General features: G+C 50.2%; 25 non-coding genes and 27 pseudogenes across 25 annotated transcripts; all 52 read left to right on the plus strand.

Moving 5' to 3' along the window:
• The first annotated feature begins 127 nt into the window (after window positions 1–127).
• Window positions 128–245, plus strand: LOC127337620 (5S ribosomal RNA; annotated as a pseudogene).
• Window positions 246–430: 185 nt separating this feature from the next.
• On the plus strand, window positions 431–547 carry LOC127337688 (5S ribosomal RNA; annotated as a pseudogene).
• A 185-nt stretch (window positions 548–732) lies between these two features.
• Window positions 733–847, plus strand: LOC127337575 (5S ribosomal RNA; annotated as a pseudogene).
• A 187-nt stretch (window positions 848–1,034) lies between these two features.
• LOC127337718 (5S ribosomal RNA) lies at window positions 1,035–1,153 on the plus strand (annotated as a pseudogene).
• A 184-nt stretch (window positions 1,154–1,337) lies between these two features.
• Window positions 1,338–1,457, plus strand: LOC127337702 (5S ribosomal RNA). Its single transcript, XR_011753566.1, has one exon. It is a non-coding gene; the product is annotated as a 5S ribosomal RNA (ribosomal RNA).
• Window positions 1,458–1,645: 188 nt separating this feature from the next.
• On the plus strand, window positions 1,646–1,761 carry LOC127337685 (5S ribosomal RNA; annotated as a pseudogene).
• Window positions 1,762–1,948: 187 nt separating this feature from the next.
• Window positions 1,949–2,067, plus strand: LOC127337614 (5S ribosomal RNA). Its single transcript, XR_007874006.2, has one exon. It is a non-coding gene; the product is annotated as a 5S ribosomal RNA (ribosomal RNA).
• A 189-nt stretch (window positions 2,068–2,256) lies between these two features.
• On the plus strand, window positions 2,257–2,373 carry LOC127337730 (5S ribosomal RNA; annotated as a pseudogene).
• A 183-nt stretch (window positions 2,374–2,556) lies between these two features.
• Window positions 2,557–2,673, plus strand: LOC127337613 (5S ribosomal RNA; annotated as a pseudogene).
• A 188-nt stretch (window positions 2,674–2,861) lies between these two features.
• LOC127337661 (5S ribosomal RNA) lies at window positions 2,862–2,980 on the plus strand. Its single transcript, XR_007874050.2, has one exon. It is a non-coding gene; the product is annotated as a 5S ribosomal RNA (ribosomal RNA).
• Window positions 2,981–3,164: 184 nt separating this feature from the next.
• LOC127337639 (5S ribosomal RNA) lies at window positions 3,165–3,283 on the plus strand (annotated as a pseudogene).
• Window positions 3,284–3,468: 185 nt separating this feature from the next.
• On the plus strand, window positions 3,469–3,585 carry LOC127337720 (5S ribosomal RNA; annotated as a pseudogene).
• A 181-nt stretch (window positions 3,586–3,766) lies between these two features.
• On the plus strand, window positions 3,767–3,884 carry LOC127337679 (5S ribosomal RNA). Its single transcript, XR_007874066.2, has one exon. It is a non-coding gene; the product is annotated as a 5S ribosomal RNA (ribosomal RNA).
• Window positions 3,885–4,069: 185 nt separating this feature from the next.
• On the plus strand, window positions 4,070–4,188 carry LOC127337612 (5S ribosomal RNA). The gene has a single exon (XR_007874004.2). It is a non-coding gene; the product is annotated as a 5S ribosomal RNA (ribosomal RNA).
• Window positions 4,189–4,374: 186 nt separating this feature from the next.
• LOC127337598 (5S ribosomal RNA) lies at window positions 4,375–4,489 on the plus strand (annotated as a pseudogene).
• Window positions 4,490–4,675: 186 nt separating this feature from the next.
• On the plus strand, window positions 4,676–4,790 carry LOC127337623 (5S ribosomal RNA; annotated as a pseudogene).
• A 184-nt stretch (window positions 4,791–4,974) lies between these two features.
• LOC127337732 (5S ribosomal RNA) lies at window positions 4,975–5,089 on the plus strand (annotated as a pseudogene).
• A 184-nt stretch (window positions 5,090–5,273) lies between these two features.
• Window positions 5,274–5,389, plus strand: LOC127337654 (5S ribosomal RNA; annotated as a pseudogene).
• A 188-nt stretch (window positions 5,390–5,577) lies between these two features.
• Window positions 5,578–5,693, plus strand: LOC127337677 (5S ribosomal RNA; annotated as a pseudogene).
• A 188-nt stretch (window positions 5,694–5,881) lies between these two features.
• On the plus strand, window positions 5,882–6,001 carry LOC127337671 (5S ribosomal RNA). The gene has a single exon (XR_007874059.2). It is a non-coding gene; the product is annotated as a 5S ribosomal RNA (ribosomal RNA).
• Window positions 6,002–6,186: 185 nt separating this feature from the next.
• Window positions 6,187–6,304, plus strand: LOC127337637 (5S ribosomal RNA; annotated as a pseudogene).
• A 186-nt stretch (window positions 6,305–6,490) lies between these two features.
• On the plus strand, window positions 6,491–6,606 carry LOC127337529 (5S ribosomal RNA). Its single transcript, XR_007873927.2, has one exon. It is a non-coding gene; the product is annotated as a 5S ribosomal RNA (ribosomal RNA).
• A 184-nt stretch (window positions 6,607–6,790) lies between these two features.
• LOC127337493 (5S ribosomal RNA) lies at window positions 6,791–6,909 on the plus strand. Its single transcript, XR_007873894.2, has one exon. It is a non-coding gene; the product is annotated as a 5S ribosomal RNA (ribosomal RNA).
• Window positions 6,910–7,097: 188 nt separating this feature from the next.
• LOC127337687 (5S ribosomal RNA) lies at window positions 7,098–7,215 on the plus strand (annotated as a pseudogene).
• Window positions 7,216–7,401: 186 nt separating this feature from the next.
• On the plus strand, window positions 7,402–7,517 carry LOC127337657 (5S ribosomal RNA). Its single transcript, XR_007874047.2, has one exon. It is a non-coding gene; the product is annotated as a 5S ribosomal RNA (ribosomal RNA).
• A 188-nt stretch (window positions 7,518–7,705) lies between these two features.
• LOC127337731 (5S ribosomal RNA) lies at window positions 7,706–7,825 on the plus strand. The gene has a single exon (XR_011753306.1). It is a non-coding gene; the product is annotated as a 5S ribosomal RNA (ribosomal RNA).
• A 489-nt stretch (window positions 7,826–8,314) lies between these two features.
• On the plus strand, window positions 8,315–8,429 carry LOC127337653 (5S ribosomal RNA). Its single transcript, XR_007874043.2, has one exon. It is a non-coding gene; the product is annotated as a 5S ribosomal RNA (ribosomal RNA).
• Window positions 8,430–8,615: 186 nt separating this feature from the next.
• Window positions 8,616–8,734, plus strand: LOC127337619 (5S ribosomal RNA; annotated as a pseudogene).
• Window positions 8,735–8,920: 186 nt separating this feature from the next.
• Window positions 8,921–9,039, plus strand: LOC127337644 (5S ribosomal RNA; annotated as a pseudogene).
• A 186-nt stretch (window positions 9,040–9,225) lies between these two features.
• On the plus strand, window positions 9,226–9,344 carry LOC127337596 (5S ribosomal RNA). The gene has a single exon (XR_007873989.2). It is a non-coding gene; the product is annotated as a 5S ribosomal RNA (ribosomal RNA).
• Window positions 9,345–9,532: 188 nt separating this feature from the next.
• Window positions 9,533–9,650, plus strand: LOC127337583 (5S ribosomal RNA). Its single transcript, XR_007873977.2, has one exon. It is a non-coding gene; the product is annotated as a 5S ribosomal RNA (ribosomal RNA).
• A 188-nt stretch (window positions 9,651–9,838) lies between these two features.
• LOC127337577 (5S ribosomal RNA) lies at window positions 9,839–9,957 on the plus strand. The gene has a single exon (XR_007873972.2). It is a non-coding gene; the product is annotated as a 5S ribosomal RNA (ribosomal RNA).
• Window positions 9,958–10,147: 190 nt separating this feature from the next.
• On the plus strand, window positions 10,148–10,265 carry LOC127337522 (5S ribosomal RNA; annotated as a pseudogene).
• Window positions 10,266–10,449: 184 nt separating this feature from the next.
• LOC127337527 (5S ribosomal RNA) lies at window positions 10,450–10,567 on the plus strand. Its single transcript, XR_007873925.2, has one exon. It is a non-coding gene; the product is annotated as a 5S ribosomal RNA (ribosomal RNA).
• A 188-nt stretch (window positions 10,568–10,755) lies between these two features.
• On the plus strand, window positions 10,756–10,871 carry LOC127337624 (5S ribosomal RNA; annotated as a pseudogene).
• Window positions 10,872–11,056: 185 nt separating this feature from the next.
• LOC127337521 (5S ribosomal RNA) lies at window positions 11,057–11,175 on the plus strand. The gene has a single exon (XR_007873919.2). It is a non-coding gene; the product is annotated as a 5S ribosomal RNA (ribosomal RNA).
• Window positions 11,176–11,360: 185 nt separating this feature from the next.
• On the plus strand, window positions 11,361–11,475 carry LOC127337570 (5S ribosomal RNA; annotated as a pseudogene).
• A 188-nt stretch (window positions 11,476–11,663) lies between these two features.
• On the plus strand, window positions 11,664–11,778 carry LOC127337595 (5S ribosomal RNA; annotated as a pseudogene).
• A 186-nt stretch (window positions 11,779–11,964) lies between these two features.
• LOC127337672 (5S ribosomal RNA) lies at window positions 11,965–12,081 on the plus strand (annotated as a pseudogene).
• Window positions 12,082–12,271: 190 nt separating this feature from the next.
• On the plus strand, window positions 12,272–12,388 carry LOC127337556 (5S ribosomal RNA). The gene has a single exon (XR_007873952.2). It is a non-coding gene; the product is annotated as a 5S ribosomal RNA (ribosomal RNA).
• Window positions 12,389–12,575: 187 nt separating this feature from the next.
• Window positions 12,576–12,694, plus strand: LOC127337439 (5S ribosomal RNA). The gene has a single exon (XR_007873843.2). It is a non-coding gene; the product is annotated as a 5S ribosomal RNA (ribosomal RNA).
• Window positions 12,695–13,185: 491 nt separating this feature from the next.
• LOC127337574 (5S ribosomal RNA) lies at window positions 13,186–13,300 on the plus strand. The gene has a single exon (XR_007873969.2). It is a non-coding gene; the product is annotated as a 5S ribosomal RNA (ribosomal RNA).
• A 187-nt stretch (window positions 13,301–13,487) lies between these two features.
• Window positions 13,488–13,604, plus strand: LOC127337652 (5S ribosomal RNA; annotated as a pseudogene).
• Window positions 13,605–13,795: 191 nt separating this feature from the next.
• Window positions 13,796–13,911, plus strand: LOC127337573 (5S ribosomal RNA). The gene has a single exon (XR_007873968.2). It is a non-coding gene; the product is annotated as a 5S ribosomal RNA (ribosomal RNA).
• Window positions 13,912–14,099: 188 nt separating this feature from the next.
• Window positions 14,100–14,218, plus strand: LOC127337564 (5S ribosomal RNA). The gene has a single exon (XR_007873959.2). It is a non-coding gene; the product is annotated as a 5S ribosomal RNA (ribosomal RNA).
• Window positions 14,219–14,406: 188 nt separating this feature from the next.
• Window positions 14,407–14,524, plus strand: LOC127337567 (5S ribosomal RNA). The gene has a single exon (XR_007873962.2). It is a non-coding gene; the product is annotated as a 5S ribosomal RNA (ribosomal RNA).
• Window positions 14,525–14,712: 188 nt separating this feature from the next.
• On the plus strand, window positions 14,713–14,831 carry LOC127337503 (5S ribosomal RNA). The gene has a single exon (XR_007873903.2). It is a non-coding gene; the product is annotated as a 5S ribosomal RNA (ribosomal RNA).
• Window positions 14,832–15,018: 187 nt separating this feature from the next.
• On the plus strand, window positions 15,019–15,139 carry LOC127337523 (5S ribosomal RNA; annotated as a pseudogene).
• Window positions 15,140–15,328: 189 nt separating this feature from the next.
• Window positions 15,329–15,442, plus strand: LOC127337454 (5S ribosomal RNA; annotated as a pseudogene).
• Window positions 15,443–15,630: 188 nt separating this feature from the next.
• LOC127337558 (5S ribosomal RNA) lies at window positions 15,631–15,749 on the plus strand. Its single transcript, XR_007873954.2, has one exon. It is a non-coding gene; the product is annotated as a 5S ribosomal RNA (ribosomal RNA).
• Window positions 15,750–15,936: 187 nt separating this feature from the next.
• LOC127337555 (5S ribosomal RNA) lies at window positions 15,937–16,056 on the plus strand (annotated as a pseudogene).
• Window positions 16,057–16,244: 188 nt separating this feature from the next.
• Window positions 16,245–16,364, plus strand: LOC127337515 (5S ribosomal RNA). Its single transcript, XR_007873913.2, has one exon. It is a non-coding gene; the product is annotated as a 5S ribosomal RNA (ribosomal RNA).
• Window positions 16,365–16,463: the final 99 nt, after the last annotated feature.

A 16,463-nucleotide genomic window follows, 5' to 3' on the forward strand; every position in this document is an offset into this window, starting at 1 on the left:
CACTCGTGCTCGGCTATTGGTGATGGGAAACGGTGGTGCGGATGAAAAAGAGGATGGACATGGTACAAAATAGAGCAGATAAAGAGCGGAGGAGCAAGCATAAGGGAAAATGAGTGCATAACATGTTTGATGCGATCATACCAAAGACTAAAGCACCGGATCCCATCGAACTCCGAAGTTAAGCGTGCTTGAAGTAGAGTAGTACTAGGATGGGTGACCTCCTGGAAGTCCTCGTGTTGCATCCCTCCTTTTTTGCGCCACGCGGCGACATTCATGGTGAAGTTAGGACGATATTTTTTTGCGGCACTCGTGCTCGCTATTGGTGATGGGAAACGGTGGTGCGGATGAAAAAGAGGATGGACATGGTACAAAATAGAGCAGACAAAGAGCGGAGGAGCAAGCATAAGGGAAAATGAGTGCATAACATGTCGGATGCGATCATACCAAAGACTAAAGCACCGGATCCCATCGTAACTCCGGTTAAGCGTGCTTGGGCGAGAGTAGTACTAGGATGGGTGACCTCCGGGAAGTCCTCGTGTTGCATCCTCCTTTTTGCGCCACGCGGCGACATTCATGGTGAAGTTAGGACGATATTTTTTTGCGGCACTCGTGCTCGGCTATTGGTGATGGGAAACGGTGGTGCGGATGAAAAAGAGGATGGACATGGTACAAAATAGAGCAGACAAAGAGCGGGAGGAGCAAGCATAAGGGAAAATGAGTGCATAACATGTCGGATGCGATCATACCAAAGCACTAAAGCACCGGATCCCATCGAACTCCGGTTAAGCGTGCTTGGGCGAGTAGTACTAGGATGGGTGACCTCCGGGAAGTCCTCGTGTTGCATCCCTCCTTTTTTGCGCCACGCGGCGACATTCATGGTGAAGTTAGGACGATATTTTTTTGCGGGCACTCGTGCTCGCTATTGGTGATGGGAAACGGTGGTGCTGATGAAAAAGAGGATGGACATGGTACAAAATAGAGCGCATAAAGAGCGGGAGGAGCAAGCATAAGGGAAAATGAGTGCATAACATGTCGGATGCGATCATACCAAAGCACTAAAGCACCGGATCCCATCGTAACTCCGGGTTAAGCGTGCTTGGGCGAGAGTAGTACTAGGATGGGTGACCTCCGGGAAGTCCTCGTGTTGCATCCTCCTTTTTTGCGCCACGCGGCGACATTCATGGTGAAGTTAGGACGATATTTTTGCGGGCACTCGTGCTCGCTATTGGTGATGGGAAACGGTGGTGCGGATGAAAAAGAGGATGGACATGGTACAAAATAGAGCGTATAAAGAGCGGGAGGAGCAAGCATAAGGGAAAATGAGTGCATAACATGTCGGATGCGATCATACCAAAGCACTAAAGCACCGGATCCCATCGTAACTCCGAAGTTAAGCGTGCTTGGGCGAGAGTAGTACTAGGATGGGTGACCTCCGGGAAGTCCTCGTGTTGCATCCCTCCTTTTTTGCGCCACGCCGCGACATTCATGGTGAAGTTAGGACGATATTTTTTTGCGGGCACTCGAGCTCGGCTATTGGTGATGGGAAACGGTGGTGCGGATGAAAAAGAGGATGGACATGGTACAAAATAGAGCAGATAAAGAGCGGGAGGAGCAAGCATAAGGGAAAATGAGTGCATAACATGTTTGATGCGATCATACCAAAGACTAAAGCACCGGATCCCATCGAACTCCGGTTAAGCGTGCTTGGGCGAGAGTAGTACTAGGATGGGTGACCTCCTGGAAGTCCTCGTGTTGCATCCCTCCTCCTTTTGCGCCACGCGCGACATTCATGGTGAAGTTAGGACGATATTTTTTTAAGGCACTCGTGCTCGGCTATTGGTGATGGGAAACGGTGGTGCGGATGAAAAAGAGGATGGACATGGTACAAAATAGAGCAGACAAAGAGCGGGAGGAGCAAGCATAAGGGAAAATGAGTGCATAACATGTCGGATCCGATCATACCAAAGACTAAAGCACCGGATCCCATCGAACTCCGAAGTTAAGCGTGCTTGGGCGAGAGTAGTACTAGGATGGGTGACCTCCTGGGTAGTCCTCGTGTTGCATCCATCCTTTTTTGCGTCACGCGGCGACATTCATGGTGAAGTTAGGACGATATTTTTTTGTGGGCACTCGTGCTCGGCTATTGGTGATGGGAAACGGTGGTGCGGATGAAAAAGAGGATGGACATGGTACAAAATAGAGCAGACAAAGAGCGGGAGGAGCAAGCATAAGGGAAAATGAGTGCATAACATGCTCGGATGCGATCATACCAGCACTAAAGCACCGGATCCCATCGTAACTCCGGTTAAGCGTGCTTGGGCTTAGAGTAGTACTAGGATGGGTGACCTCCTGGAAGTCCTCGTGTTGCATCCTCCTTTTTGCGCCACGCACGACATTCATGGTGAAGTTAGGACGATATTTTTTTGCGGCACTCGTGCTCGCTATTGGTGATGGGAAACGGTGGTGCGGATGAAAAAGAGGATGGACATGGTACAAAATAGAGCAGATAAAGAGCTGGAGGAGCAAGCATAAGGGAAAATGAGTGCATAACATGTCGGATGCGATCATACCAAAGCACTAAAGCACCGGATCCCATCAGAATTCAAGTTAAGCGTGCTTGGGCGAGTAGTACTAGGATGGGTGACCTCCTGGGAAGTCCTCGTGTTGCATCCTCCTTTTTTGCGCCACGCGGCGACATTCATGGTGAAGTTAGGACGTTATTTTTTTGCGGGAACTCGTTGTGTGGCTATTGGTGATGGGAAACGGTGGTGCGGATGAAAAAGAGGATGGACATGGTACAAAATAGAGCAGACAAAGAGCGGGAGGAGCAAGCATAAGGGAAAATGAGTGCATAACATGTTTGATGCGATCATACCAAAGACTAAAGCACCGGATCCCATCGTAACTCCGAAGTTAAGCGTGCTTGGGCGAGAGTAGTACTAGGATGGGTGACCTCCTGGAAGTCCTCGTGTTGCATCCCTCCTTTTGCGCCACGCGGCGACATTCATGGTGAAGTTAGGACGATATTTTTTTGCGGGCACTCGTGCTCGCTATTGGTGATGGGAAACGGTGGTGCGGATGAAAAGAGGATGGACATGGTACAAAATAGAGCAGATAAAGAGCGGGAGGAGCAAGCATAAGGGAAAATGAGTGCATAACATGTCGGATGCGATCATGCTCAAAGACTAAAGCACCGGATCCCATCGTAACTCCGGTTAAGCGTTCTTGGGCGAGAGTAGTACTAGGATGGGTGACCTCCTGGGAAGTCCTCGTGTTGCATCCTCCTTTTTGCGCCACGCGCGACATTCAGGGTGAAGTTAGGACGATATTTGTTTGCGGGCACTCGTGCTCGGCTATTGGTGATGGGAAACGGTGGTGCGGATGAAAAAGAGGATGGACATGGTACAAAATAGAGCAGATAAAGAGCGGGAGGAGCAAGCATAAGGGAAAATGAGTGCATAACATGTCTGATGCGATCATACCAAGACTAAAGCACCGGATCCCATCGTAACTCCAAGTTAAGCGTGCTTGGGCGAGAGTAGTACTAGGATGGGTGACCTCCTGGAAGTCCTCGTGTTGCATCCTCCTTTTGCGTCACGCGCGACATTCATGGTGAAGTTAGGACGATATTTTTTGCGGCACTCGTGCTCGCTATTGGTGATGGGAAACGGTGGTGCGGATGAAAAAGAGGATGGACATGGTACAAAATAGAGCGGATAAAGAGCGGGAGGAGCAAGCATAAGGGAAAATGAGTGCATAACATGTCGGATGCGATCATACCAAAGACTAAAGCACCGGATCCCATCAGAACTCCGGTTAAGCGTTCTTGGGCGAGAGTAGTACTAGGATGGGTGACCTCCTGGGAAGTCCTCGTGTTGCATCCCTCCTTTTGCGCCACGCGGCGACATTCATGGTGAAGTTAGGACGATATTTTTTTGCGGGCACTGTGCTCGGCTATTGGTGATGGGAAACGGTGGTGCGGATGAAAAAGAGGATGGACATGGTACAAAATAGAGCAGACAAAGAGCGGGAGGAGCAAGCATAAGGGAAAATGAGTGCATAACATGTCTGATGCGATCATACCAAAGCACTAAAGCACCGGATCCCATCGTAACTCCGGTTAAGCGTGCTTGGGCGAGAGTAGTACTAGGATGGGTGACCTCCTGGGAAGTCCTCGTGTTGCATCCTCCTTTTTTGCGCCACGCCGCGACATTCATGGTGAAGTTAGACGATATTTTTTTGCGGGCACTCGTGCTCGGCTATTGGTGATGGGAAACGGTGGTGCGGATGAAAAAGAGGATGGACATGGTACAAAATAGAGCAGATAAAGAGCGGGAGGAGCAAGCATAAGGGAAAATGAGTGCATAACATGTCGGATGCGATCATACCAAAGACTAAAGCACCGGATCCCATCGAACTCGGTTAAGCGTGCTTGGGCGAGAGTAGTACTAGGATGGGTGACCTCCGGGAAGTCCTCGTGTTGCATCCCTCCTTTTTGCGCCACGCGGCGACATTCATGGTGAAGTTAGGACGATATTTTTTTGCGGCACTCGTGTCTCGCTATTGGTGATGGGAAACGGTGGTGCGGATGAAAAAGAGGATGGACATGGTAGAAAATAGAGCAGACAAAGAGCGGGAGGAGCAAGCATAAGGGAAAATGAGTGCATAACATGTCGGATGCGATCATACCAAGACTAAAGCACCGGATCCCATCGAACTCCGGTTAAGCGTGCTTGGGCGAGAGTAGTACTAGGATGGGTGACCTCCTGGAAGTCCTCGTGTTGCATCCTCCTTTTTTGCGCCACGCGGCGACATTCATGGTGAAGTTAGGACGATATTTTTTTGCGGGCACTCGTGCTCGGCTATTGGTGATGGGAAACGGTGGTGCGGATGAAAAAGAGGATGGACATGGTACAAAATAGAGCATAAAGAGCGGAGGAGCAAGCATAAGGGAAAATGAGTGCATAACATGTCGGATGCGATCATACCAAGACTAAAGCACCGGATCCCATCAACTCCGAGTTAAGCGTGCTTGGGCGAGAGTAGTACTAGGATGGGTGACCTCCGGGAAGTCCTCGTGTTGCATCCCTCCTTTTTGCGCCACGCGGCGACATTCATGGTGAAGTTAGGACGATATTTTTTTGCGGCACTCGTGCTCGCTATTGGTGATGGGAAACGGTGGTGCGGATGAAAAAGAGGATGGACATGGTACAAAATAGAGCAGATAAAGAGCGGAGGAGCAAGCATAAGGGAAAATGAGTGCATAACATGTCGGATGCGATCATACCAAAGACTAAAGCACCGGATCCCATCGAACTCCGGTTAAGCGTGCTTGGGCGAGAGTAGTACTAGGATGGGTGACCTCCTGGAAGTCCTCGTGTTGCATCCCTCCTTTTTTGCGCCACGCGGCGACATTCATGGTGAAGTTAGGACGATATTTTTTTGCGGGCACTCGTGCTCGGCTATTGGTGATGGGAAACGGTGGTGCGGATGAAAAAGAGGATGGACATGGTACAAAATAGAGCAGACAAAGAGCGGGAGGAGCAAGCATAAGGGAAAATGAGTGCATAACATGTCGGATGCGATCATACCAAAGCACTAAAGCACCGGATCCCATCAACTCCTGTTAAGCGTGCTTGGGCGAGAGTAGTACTAGGATGGGTGACCTCCGGGAAGTCCTCGTGTTGCATCCCTCCTTTTTTGCGCCACGCGCGACATTCATGGTGAAGTTAGGGACGATATTTTTTGCGGGCACTCGTGCTCTGGCTATTGGTGATGGGAAACGGTGGTGCGGATGAAAAAGAGGATGGACATGGTACAAAATAGAGCAGAGAAAGAGCGGGAGGAGCAAGCATAAGGGAAAATGAGTGCATAACATGTCGGATGCGATCATACCAAAGACTAAAGCACCGGATCCCATCGTAACTCCGAAGTTAAGCGTGCTTGGGCGAGAGTAGTACTAGGATGGGTGACCTCCTGGGAAGTCCTCGTGTTGCATCCCTCCTTTTGCGCCACGCGGCGACATTCATGGTGAAGTTAGGACGATATTTTTTTGCGGCACTCGTGCTCGGCTATTGGTGATGGGAAACGGTGGTGCGGATGAAAAAGAGGATGGACATGGTACAAAATAGAGCAGATAAAGAGCGGGAGGAGCAAGCATAAGGGAAAATGAGTGCATAACATGTCGGATGCGATCATACCAAAGCACTAAAGCACCGGATCCCATCGTAACTCCGGTTAAGCGTGCTTGGGCGAGAGTAGTACTAGGATGGGTGACCTCCTGGAAGTCCTCGTGTTGCATCCCTCCTTTTTTGCGCCACGCCGCGACATTCATGGTGAAGTTAGGACGATATTTTTTGCGGGCACTCGTGCTCGGCTATTGGTGATGGGAAACGGTGGTGCGGATGAAAAGAGGATGGACATGGTACAAAATAGAGCAGACAAAGAGCGGGAGGAGCAAGCATAAGGGAAAATGAGTGCATAACATGTCGGATGCGATCATACCAGCACTAAAGCACCGGATCCCATCGTAACTCCGGTTAAGCGTGCTTGGGCGAGAGTAGTACTAGGATGGGTGACCTCCGGGAAGTCCTCGTGTTGCATCCCTCCTTTTGCGCCACGCGGCGACATTCATGGTGAAGTTAGGACGATATTTTTGCGGGCACTCGTGCTCGGCTATTGGTGATGGGAAACGGTGGTGCGGTAGGAAAAGAGGATGTACATGGTACAAAATAGAGCAGATAAAGAGCGGGAGGAGCAAGCATAAGGGAAAATGAGTGCATAACATGTCGGATGCGATCATACCAAAGCACTAAAGCACCGGATCCCATCAGAACTCCGGTTAAGCGTGCTTGGGCGAGAGTAGTACTAGGATGGGTGACCTCCCGGGAAGTCCTCGTGTTGCATCCCTCCTTTTTTGCGCCACGCGGCGACATTCATGGTGAAGTTAGGACGATATTTTTTTGCGGGCACTCGTGCTCGGCTATTGGTGATGGGAAACGGTGGTGCGGATGAAAAAGAGGATGGACATGGTACAAAATAGAGCAGACAAAGAGCGGGAGGAGCAAGCATAAGGGAAAATGAGTGCATAACATGTTTGATGCGATCATACCAAGACTAAAGCAACCGGATCCCATCGTAACTCCGAAGTTAAGCGTGCTTAAGTAGAGTAGTACTAGGATGGGTGACCTCCGGGAAGTCCTCGTGTTGCATCCCTCCTTTTGCGCCACGCGGCGACATTCATGGTGAAGTTAGGACGATATTTTTTTGCGGGCACTCGTGCTCGGCTATTGGTGATGGGAAACGGTGGTGCGGATGAAAAAGAGGATGGACATGGTACAAAATAGATCGGAAGAGCTGCGGGTGGCGCAAGAGTAAACCAAAATGAGTGGAGAACATGTCGGATGCGATCATACAAGCACTAAAGCACCGGATCCCATCGAACTCCGGTTAAGCGTGCTTGGGCGAGAGTAGTACTAGGATGGGTGATCTCCTGGGAAGTCCTCGTGTTGCATCCCTCCTTTTTTGCGTCACGCGGCGACATTCATGGTGAAGTTAGGACGATATTTTTTTGCGGGCACTCGTGCTCACTAATTGGTGATGGGAAACGGTGGTGCGGATGAAAAAGAGGATGGACATGGTACAAAATAGAGCAGACAAAGAGCGGGAGGAGCAAGCATAAGGGAAAATGAGTGCATAACATGTCGGATGCGATCATACCAAAGCACTAAAGCACCGGATCCCATCGAACTCCGAAGTTAAGCGTGCTTGGGCGAGAGTAGTACTAGGATGGGTGACCTCCTGGGAAGTCCTCGTGTTGCATCCCTCCTTTTTTGCGCCACGCGGCGACATTCATGGTGAAGTTAGGACGATATTTTTTTGCGGGCACTCGTGCTCGGCTATTGGTGATGGGAAACGGTGGTGCGGATGAAAAAGAGGATGGACATGGTACAAAATAGAGCGGATAAAGAGCTGGGAGGAGCAAGCATAAGGGAAAATGAGTGCATAACATGTCGGATGCGATCATACCAAAGACTAAAGCACCGGATCCCATCAACTCAAGTTAAGCGTGCTTAAGTAGAGTAGTACTAGGATGGGTGACCTCCGGGAAGTCCTCGTGTTGCATCCTCCTTTTTTGCGCCACGCGGCGACATTCATGGTGAAGTTAGACGATATTTTTTTGCGGGCACTCGTGCTCGGCTATTGGTGATGGGAAACGGTGGTGCGGATGAAAAAGAGGATGGACATGGTACAAAATAGAGCAGATAAAGAGCGGGAGGAGCAAGCATAAGGGAAAATGAGTGCATAACATGTCGGATGCGATCATACCAGACTAAAGCACCGGATCCCATCGAACTCCGGTTAAGCGTGCTTGGGCGAGAGTAGTACTAGGATGGGTGACCTCCTGGGAAGTCCTCGTGTTGCATCCCTCCTTTTTTGCGCCACGCGGCGACATTCATGGTGAAGTTAGGACGATATTTTTTTGCGGGCACTCGTGCTCGCTATTGGTGATGGGAAACGGTGGTGCGGATGAAAAAGAGGATGGACATGGTACAAAATAGAGCAGATAAAGAGCGGAGGAGCAAGCATAAGGGAAAATGAGTGCATAACCTGAGGGATGCGTTCGTGCCAGCAGTACAGCAGCGGTTCCCAACTCAACTCCGAAGTTAAGCGTGCTTGGGCGAGAGTAGTACTAGGATGGGTGACCTCCTGGGAAGTCCTCGTGTTGCATCCCTCCTTTTGCGTCACGCGGCGACATTCATGGTGAAGTTAGGACGATATTTTTTTGCGGGCACTCGTGCTCGGCTATTGGTGATGGGAAACGGTGGTGCGGATGAAAAAGAGGATGGACATGGTACAAAATAGAGCAGATAAAGAGCGGGAGGAGCAAGCATAAGGGAAAATGAGTGCATAACATGTCGGATGAGATCATACCAAAGACTAAAGCACCGATCCCATCGTAACTCCGAAGTTAAGCGTGCTTGGGCGAGAGTAGTACTAGGATGGGTGACCTCCTGGGAAGTCCTCGTGTTGCATCCTCCTTTTTTGCGCCACGCGGCGACATTCATGGTGAAGTTAGGACGATATTTTTTGCGGGCACTCGTGCTCGGCTATTGTGATGGGAAACGGTGGTGCGGATGAAAAAGAGGATGGACATGGTACAAAATAGAGCAGCATAAAGAGCGGGAGGAGCAAGCATAAGGGAAAATGAGTGCATAACATGTCGGATGCGATCAAACCAAGACTAAAGCACCGGATCCCATCGAGAACTCCGAAGTTAAGCGTGCTTGGGCGAGAGTAGTACTAGGATGGGTGACCTCCTGGAAGTCCTCGTGTTGCATCCCTCCTTTTTTGCGCCACGCGGCGACATTCATGGTGAAGTTAGGACGATATTTTTTTGCGGGCACTCGTGCTCGGCTATTGGTGATGGGAAACAGTGGTGCGGATGAAAAAGAGGATGGACATGGTACAAAATAGAGCGCATAAAGAGCGGGAGGAGCAAGCATAAGGGAAAATGAGTGCATAACATGTTTGATGCGATCATACCAGCACTAAAGCACCGGATCCCATCGTAACTCCGGGTTAAGCGTGCTTGGGCGAGAGTAGTACTAGGATGGGTGACCTCCCGGGAAGTCCTCGTGTTGCATCCCTCCTTTTTTGCGCCACGCGGCGACATTCATGGTGAAGTTAGGACGATATTTTTTTGCGGGCACTCGTGCTCGGCTATTGGTGATGGGAAACAGTGGTGCGGATGAAAAAGAGGATGGACATGGTACAAAATAGAGCGGACAAAGAGCGGGAGGAGCAAGCATAAGGGAAAATGAGTGCATAACATGTCGGATGCGATCATACCGGCACTAAAGCACCGGATCCCATCGTAACTCCGAAGTTAAGCGTGCTTGGGCGAGAGTAGTACTAGGATGGGTGACCTCCTGGGAAGTCCTCGTGTTGCATCCCTCCTTTTTTGCGTCACGCGGCGACATTCATGGTGAAGTTAGGACGATATTTTTTTGCGGGCACTCGAGCTCGGCTATTGGTGATGGGAAACGGTGGTGCGGATGAAGAAGAGGATGGACATGGTACAAAATAGAGCGTATACAAAGAGCGGGAGGAGCAAGCATAAGGGAAAATGAGTGCATAACATGTCGGATGAGATCATACCAAAGACTAAAGCACCGGATCCCATCGAACTCCGAAGTTAAGCGTGCTTGGGCGAGAGTAGTACTAGGATGGGTGACCTCCGGGAAGTCCTCGTGTTGCATCCTCCTTTTTGCGCCACGCGCGACATTCATGGTGAAGTTAGGACGATATTTTTTTGCGGGCACTCGTGCTCGCTATTGGTGATGGGAAACGGTGGTGCGGATGAAAAAGAGGATGGACATGGTACAAAATAGAGCAGATAAAGAGCGGGAGGAGCGAGCATAAGGGAAAATGAGTGCATAACATGTCGGATGCGATCATACCAGACTAAAGCACCGGATCCCATCGTAACTCCGAAGTTAAGCGTGCTTGGGCGAGAGTAGTACTAGGATGGGTGACCTCCTGGGAAGTCCTCGTGTTGCATCCCTCCTTTTTTGCGTCACGCGGCGACATTCATGGTGAAGTTAGGACGATATTTTTTTGCGGGCACTCGTGCTCGGCTATTGGTGATGGGAAACGGTGGTGCGGATGAAGAAGAGGATGGACATGGTACAAAATAGAGCAGACAAAGAGCGGGAGGAGCAAGCATAAGGGAAAATGAGTGCATAACATGTCGGATGCGATCATACCAAAGACTAAAGCACCGATCCCATCGAACTCCGGTTAAGCGTGCTTGGGCGAGAGTAGTACTAGGATGGGTGACCTCCTGGGAAGTCCTCGTGTTGCATCCCTCCTTTTTGCGCCACGCGGCGACATTCATGGTGAAGTTAGGACGATATTTTTTTGCGGGCACTCGTGCTCGGCTATTGGTGATGGGAAACGGTGGTGCGGATGAAAAGAGGATGGACATGGTACAAAATAGAGCAGACAAAGAGCGGAGGAGCAAGCATAAGGGAAAATGAGTGCATAACATGTCGGATGCGATCATACCAAAGACTAAAGCACCGGATCCCATCGTAACTCCGAAGTTAAGCGTGCTTGGGCGAGAGTAGTACTAGGATGGGTGACCTCCGGGAAGTCCTCGTGTTGCATCCCTCCTTTTTTGCGTCACGCGGCGACATTCATGGTGAAGTTAGGACGATATTTTTTTATGCACTCGTGCTCGCTATTGGTGATGGGAAACGGTGGTGCGGATGAAAAAGAGGATGGACATGGTACAAAATAGAGCAGATAAAGAGCGGGAGGAGCAAGCATAAGGGAAAATGAGTGCATAACATGTCGGATGCGATCATACCAAAGACTAAAGCACCGGATCCCATCAACTCCGGTTAAGCGTGCTTGGGCGAGAGTAGTACTAGGATGGGTGACCTCCGGGAAGTCCTCGTGTTGCATCCCTCCTTTTTTGCGTCACGCGGCGACATTCATGGTGAAGTTAGGACGATATTTTTTTGCGGGCACTCGTGCTCGGCTATTGGTGATGGGAAACGGTGGTGCGGATGAAAAAGAGGATGGACATGGTACAAAATAGAGCAGATAAAGAGCGGGAGGAGCAAGCATAAGGGAAAATGAGTGCATAACATGTCGGATGCGATCATACCGAGACTAAAGCACCGGATCCCATCGAACTCCGGTTAAGCGTGCTTGGGCGAGAGTAGTACTAGGATGGGTGACCTCTGGGAAGTCCTCGTGTTGCATCCTCCTTTTTGCGTCACGCGGCGACATTCATGGTGAAGTTAGGACGATATTTTTTTGCGGGCACTCGTGCTCGGCTATTGGTGATGGGAAACGGTGGTGCGGATGAAAAAGAGGATGGACATGGTACAAAATAGAGCAGATAAAGAGCGGGAGGAGCAAGCATAAGGGAAAATGAGTGCATAACATGTCGGATGCGATCATACCAAGACTAAAGCACCTGATCCCATCGAACTCCGGGTTAAGCGTGCTTGGGCGAGAGTAGTACTAGGATGGGTGACCTCCGGGGAAGTCCTCGTGTTGCATCCCTCCTTTTTCGCGTCACGCGGCGACATTCATGGTGAAGTTAGGACGATATTTTTTTGCGGGCACTCGTGCTCGGCTATTGGTGATGGGAAACGGTGGTGCGGATGAAAAAGAGGATGGACATGGTACAAAATAGAGCAGTATTAAAGAGCGGGAGGAGCAAGCATAAGGGAAAATGAGTGCATAACATGTCGGATGCGATCATACCAAGACTAAAGCACCGGATCCCATCAGAACTCCAAGTTAAGCGTGCTTGGGCGAGAGTAGTACTAGGATGGGTGACCTCCGGGAAGTCCTCGTGTTGCATCCCTCCTTTTTTGCGCCACGCGGCGACATTCATGGTGAAGTTAGGACGATATTTTTTTGCGGGCACTCGTGCTCGGCTATTGGTGATGGGAAACGGTGGTGCGGATGAAAAGAGGATGGACATGGTACAAAATAGAGCGTATAAAGAGCGGGAGGAGCAAGCATAAGGGAAAATGAGTGCATAACATGTCGGATGCGATCATACCAAAGACTAAAGCACCGGATCCCATCGTAACTCCGAAGTTAAGCGTGCTTGGGCGAGAGTAGTACTAGGATGGGTGACCTCCGGGAAGTCCTCGTGTTGCATCCTCCTTTTTTGCGTCACGCGGCGACATTCATGGTGAAGTTAGGACGATATTTTTTTGCGGGCACTCGTGCTCGGCTATTGGTGATGGGAAACGGTGGTGCGGATGAAAAAGAGGATGGACATGGTACAAAATAGAGCAGACAAAGAGCGGGAGGAGCAAGCATAAGGGAAAATGAGTGCATAACATGTCGGATGCGATCATACCAAAGACTAAAGCACCGGATCCCATCGAGACTCGGTTAAGCGTGCTTGGGCGTAGAGTAGTACTAGGATGGGTGACCTCCGGGAAGTCCTCGTGTTGCATCCTCCTTTTTTGCGCCACGCGGCGACATTCATGGTGAAGTTAGGACGATATTTTTTTGCGGGCACTCGTGCTCGGCTATTGGTGATGGGAAACGGTGGTGCGGATGAAAAAGAGGATGGACATGGTACAAAATAGAGCAGACAAAGAGCGGGAGGAGCAAGCATAAGGGAAAATGAGTGCATAACATGTCGGATGCGATCATACCGGCACTAAAGCACCGGATCCCATCGAACTCCGAAGTTAAGCGTGCTTGGGCAGTAGTACTAGGATGGGTGACCTCCTGGGAAGTCCTCGTGTTGCATCCCTCCTTTTGCGTCACGCGGCGACATTCATGGTGAAGTTAGGACGATATTTTTTTGCGGGCACTCGTGCTCGGCTATTGGTGATGGGAAACGGTGGTGCGGATGAAAAAGAGGATGGACATGGTACAAAAAAAAAGCAGACAAAGAGCGGGAGGAGCAAGCATAAGGGAAAATGAGTGCATAACATGTCGGCTGCGATCATACCAACACTAAAGCACCGGATCCCATCGAACTCCGGGTTAAGCGTGCTTGGGCGAGAGTAGGACCCGGAGGGGTGAACACCTGGGATGTCCACCTGTTGCACCCCCCCTTCTCTTGCGCCACGCGGCGCCATTCATTGTTAACTTACGTCGCTAATTTTTTTGCGGGCACTCGTGCTCGGCTATTGGTGATGGGAAACGGTGGTGCGGATGAAAAAGAGGATGGACATGGTACAAAATAGAGCGAGACAAAGAGCGGGAGGAGCAAGCATAAGGGAAAATGAGTGCATAACATGTCGGATGCGATCATACCAGCACTAAAGCACCGGATCCCATCGAACTCCGGTTAAGCGCGCTAGGGCGAGAGTAGTACTAGGATGGGTGACCTCCTGGGAAGTCCTCGTGTTGCATCCCTCCTTTTTTGCGGCACGCGGCGACATTCATGGTGAAGTTAGGACGATATTTTTTTGCGGGCACTCGTGCTCGGCTATTGGTGATGGGAAACGGTGGTGCGGATGAAAAAGAGGATGGACATGGTACAAAATAGAGCAGACAAAGAGCGGGAGGAGCAAGCATAAGGGAAAATGAGTGCATAACATGTCGGATGCGATCATACCAGCACTAAAGCACCGGATCCCATCAAAACTCCAAAGTTAAGCGTGCTTGGGCGAGAGTAGTACTAGGATGGGTGACCTCCTGGGAAGTCCTCGTGTTGCATCCCTCCTTTTTTGGGTCACGCGGCGACATTCATGGTGAAGTTAGGACGATATTTTTTTGCGGGCACTCGTGCTCGGCTATTGGTGATGGGAAACGGTGGTGCGGATGAAAAAGAGGATGGACATGGTACAAAATAGAGCAGACAAAGAGCGGGAGGAGCAAGCATAAGGGAAAATGAGTGCATAACATGTCGGATGCGATCATACCAAGACTAAAGCACCGGATCCCATCTAACTCCGAAGTTAAGCGTGCGTGGGCGAGAGTAGTACTAGGATGGGTGACCTCCTGGGAAGTCCTCGTGTTGCATACCTCCTTTTTGGCGTCACGCGGCGACATTCATGGTGAAGTTAGGACGATATTTTTTTGCGGGCACTCGTGCTCGGCTATTGGTGATGGGAAACGGTGGTGCGGATGAAAAAGAGGATGGACATGGTACAAAATAGAGCAGACAAAGAGCGGGAGGAGCAAGCATAAGGGAAAATGAGTGCATAACATGTCGGATGCGATCATACCAGCACTAAAGCACCGGATCCCATCAAAACTCCAAAGTTAAGCGTGCTTGGGCGAGAGTAGTACTAGGATGGGTGACCTCCTGGGAAGTCCTCGTGTTGCATCCCTCCTTTTTTGCGTCACGCGGCGACATTCATGGTGAAGTTAGGACGATATTTTTTGCGGGCACTCGTGCTCGGCTATTGGTGATGGGAAACGGTGGTGCGGATGAAAAAGAGGATGGACATGGTACAAAATAGAGCAGACAAAGAGCGGGAGGAGCAAGCATAAGGGAAAATGAGTGCATAACATGTCGGATGCGATCATACCAAAGATTTAAAGCACCGGATCCCATCGTAACTCCGAAGTTAAGCGTGCTTGGGCGAGAGTAGAACTAGGATGGCTGACCTCTGGTTAAGTCCTCGTGTTGCATCCCTCCTTTTTTGCGTCACGCGGCGACATTCATGGTGAAGTTAGGACGATATTTTTTTGCGGGCACTCGTGCTCGGCTATTGGTGATGGGAAACGGTGGTGCGGATGAAAAAGAGGATGGACATGGTACAAAATAGAGCAGACAAAAGAGCGGGAGGAGCAAGCATAAGGAAAAATGAGTGCATAAAATGACGTATGCGATCATACCAAAGCACTAAAGCACCGGATCCCATCGAACTCAGTTAAGCGTGCTTGGGCGAGAGTAGTACTAGGATGGGTGACCTCCGAAGTCCTCGTGTTGCATCCCTCCTTTTTTGCGTCACGCGGCGACATTCATGGTGAAGTTAGGACGATATTTTTTTGCGGGCACTCGTGCTCGGCTATTGGTGATGGGAAACGGTGGTGCGGATGAAAAAGAGGATGGACATGGTACAAAATAGAGCATACAAAGAGCGGGAGGAGCAAGCATAAGGGAAAATGAGTGCATAACATGTCGGATGCGATCATACCAGCACTAAAGCACCGGATCCCATCAGAACTCCGAAGTTAAGCGTGCTTGGGCGAGAGTAGTACTAGGATGGGTGACCTCCTGGGAAGTCCTCGTGTTGCATCCCTCCTTTTTTGCGTCACGCGGCGACATTCATGGTGAAGTTAGGACGATATTTTTTTGCGGGCACTCGTGCTCGGCTATTGGTGATGGGAAACGGTGGTGCGGATCAAAAGAGGAATGAAATGGTAAAAAATAGAGCAGACAAAGAGCGGGAGGAGCAAGCATAAGGGAAAATGAGTGCGTATGATGTCGGATGCGATCATACCAAAGACTAAAGCACCGGATCCCATCGTAACTCCGAAGTTAAGCGTGCTTGGGCGAGAGTAGTACTAGGATGTGTGACCTCCACGGAAGTCCTCGTGTTGCATCCGGGCTCTTTTGCGTCACGCGGCGACATTCATGGTGAAGTTAGGACGATATTTTTTTGCGGGCACTCGTGCTCGGCTATTGGTGATGGGAAACGGTGGTGCGGATGAAAAAGAGGATGGACATGGTACAAAATAGAGCAGACAAAGAGCGGGAGGAGCAAGCATAAGGGAAAATGAGTGCATAACATGTCGGATGCGATCATACCAAAGACTAAAGCACCGGATCCCATCGTAACTCCGAAGTTAAGCGTGCTTGGGCGAGAGTAGTACTAGGATGGGTGACCTCCTGGGAAGTCCTCGTGTTGCATCCCTCCTTTTTGCGTCACGCGGCGACATTCATGGTGAAGTTAGGACGATATTTTTTTGCGGGCACTCGTGCTCGGCTATTGGTGATGGGAAACGGTGGTGCG

Source organism: Lolium perenne, chromosome 2 (assembly GCF_019359855.2).
Source record: "Lolium perenne isolate Kyuss_39 chromosome 2, Kyuss_2.0, whole genome shotgun sequence".
Taxonomy (NCBI): Eukaryota; Viridiplantae; Streptophyta; class Magnoliopsida; order Poales; family Poaceae; genus Lolium; species Lolium perenne.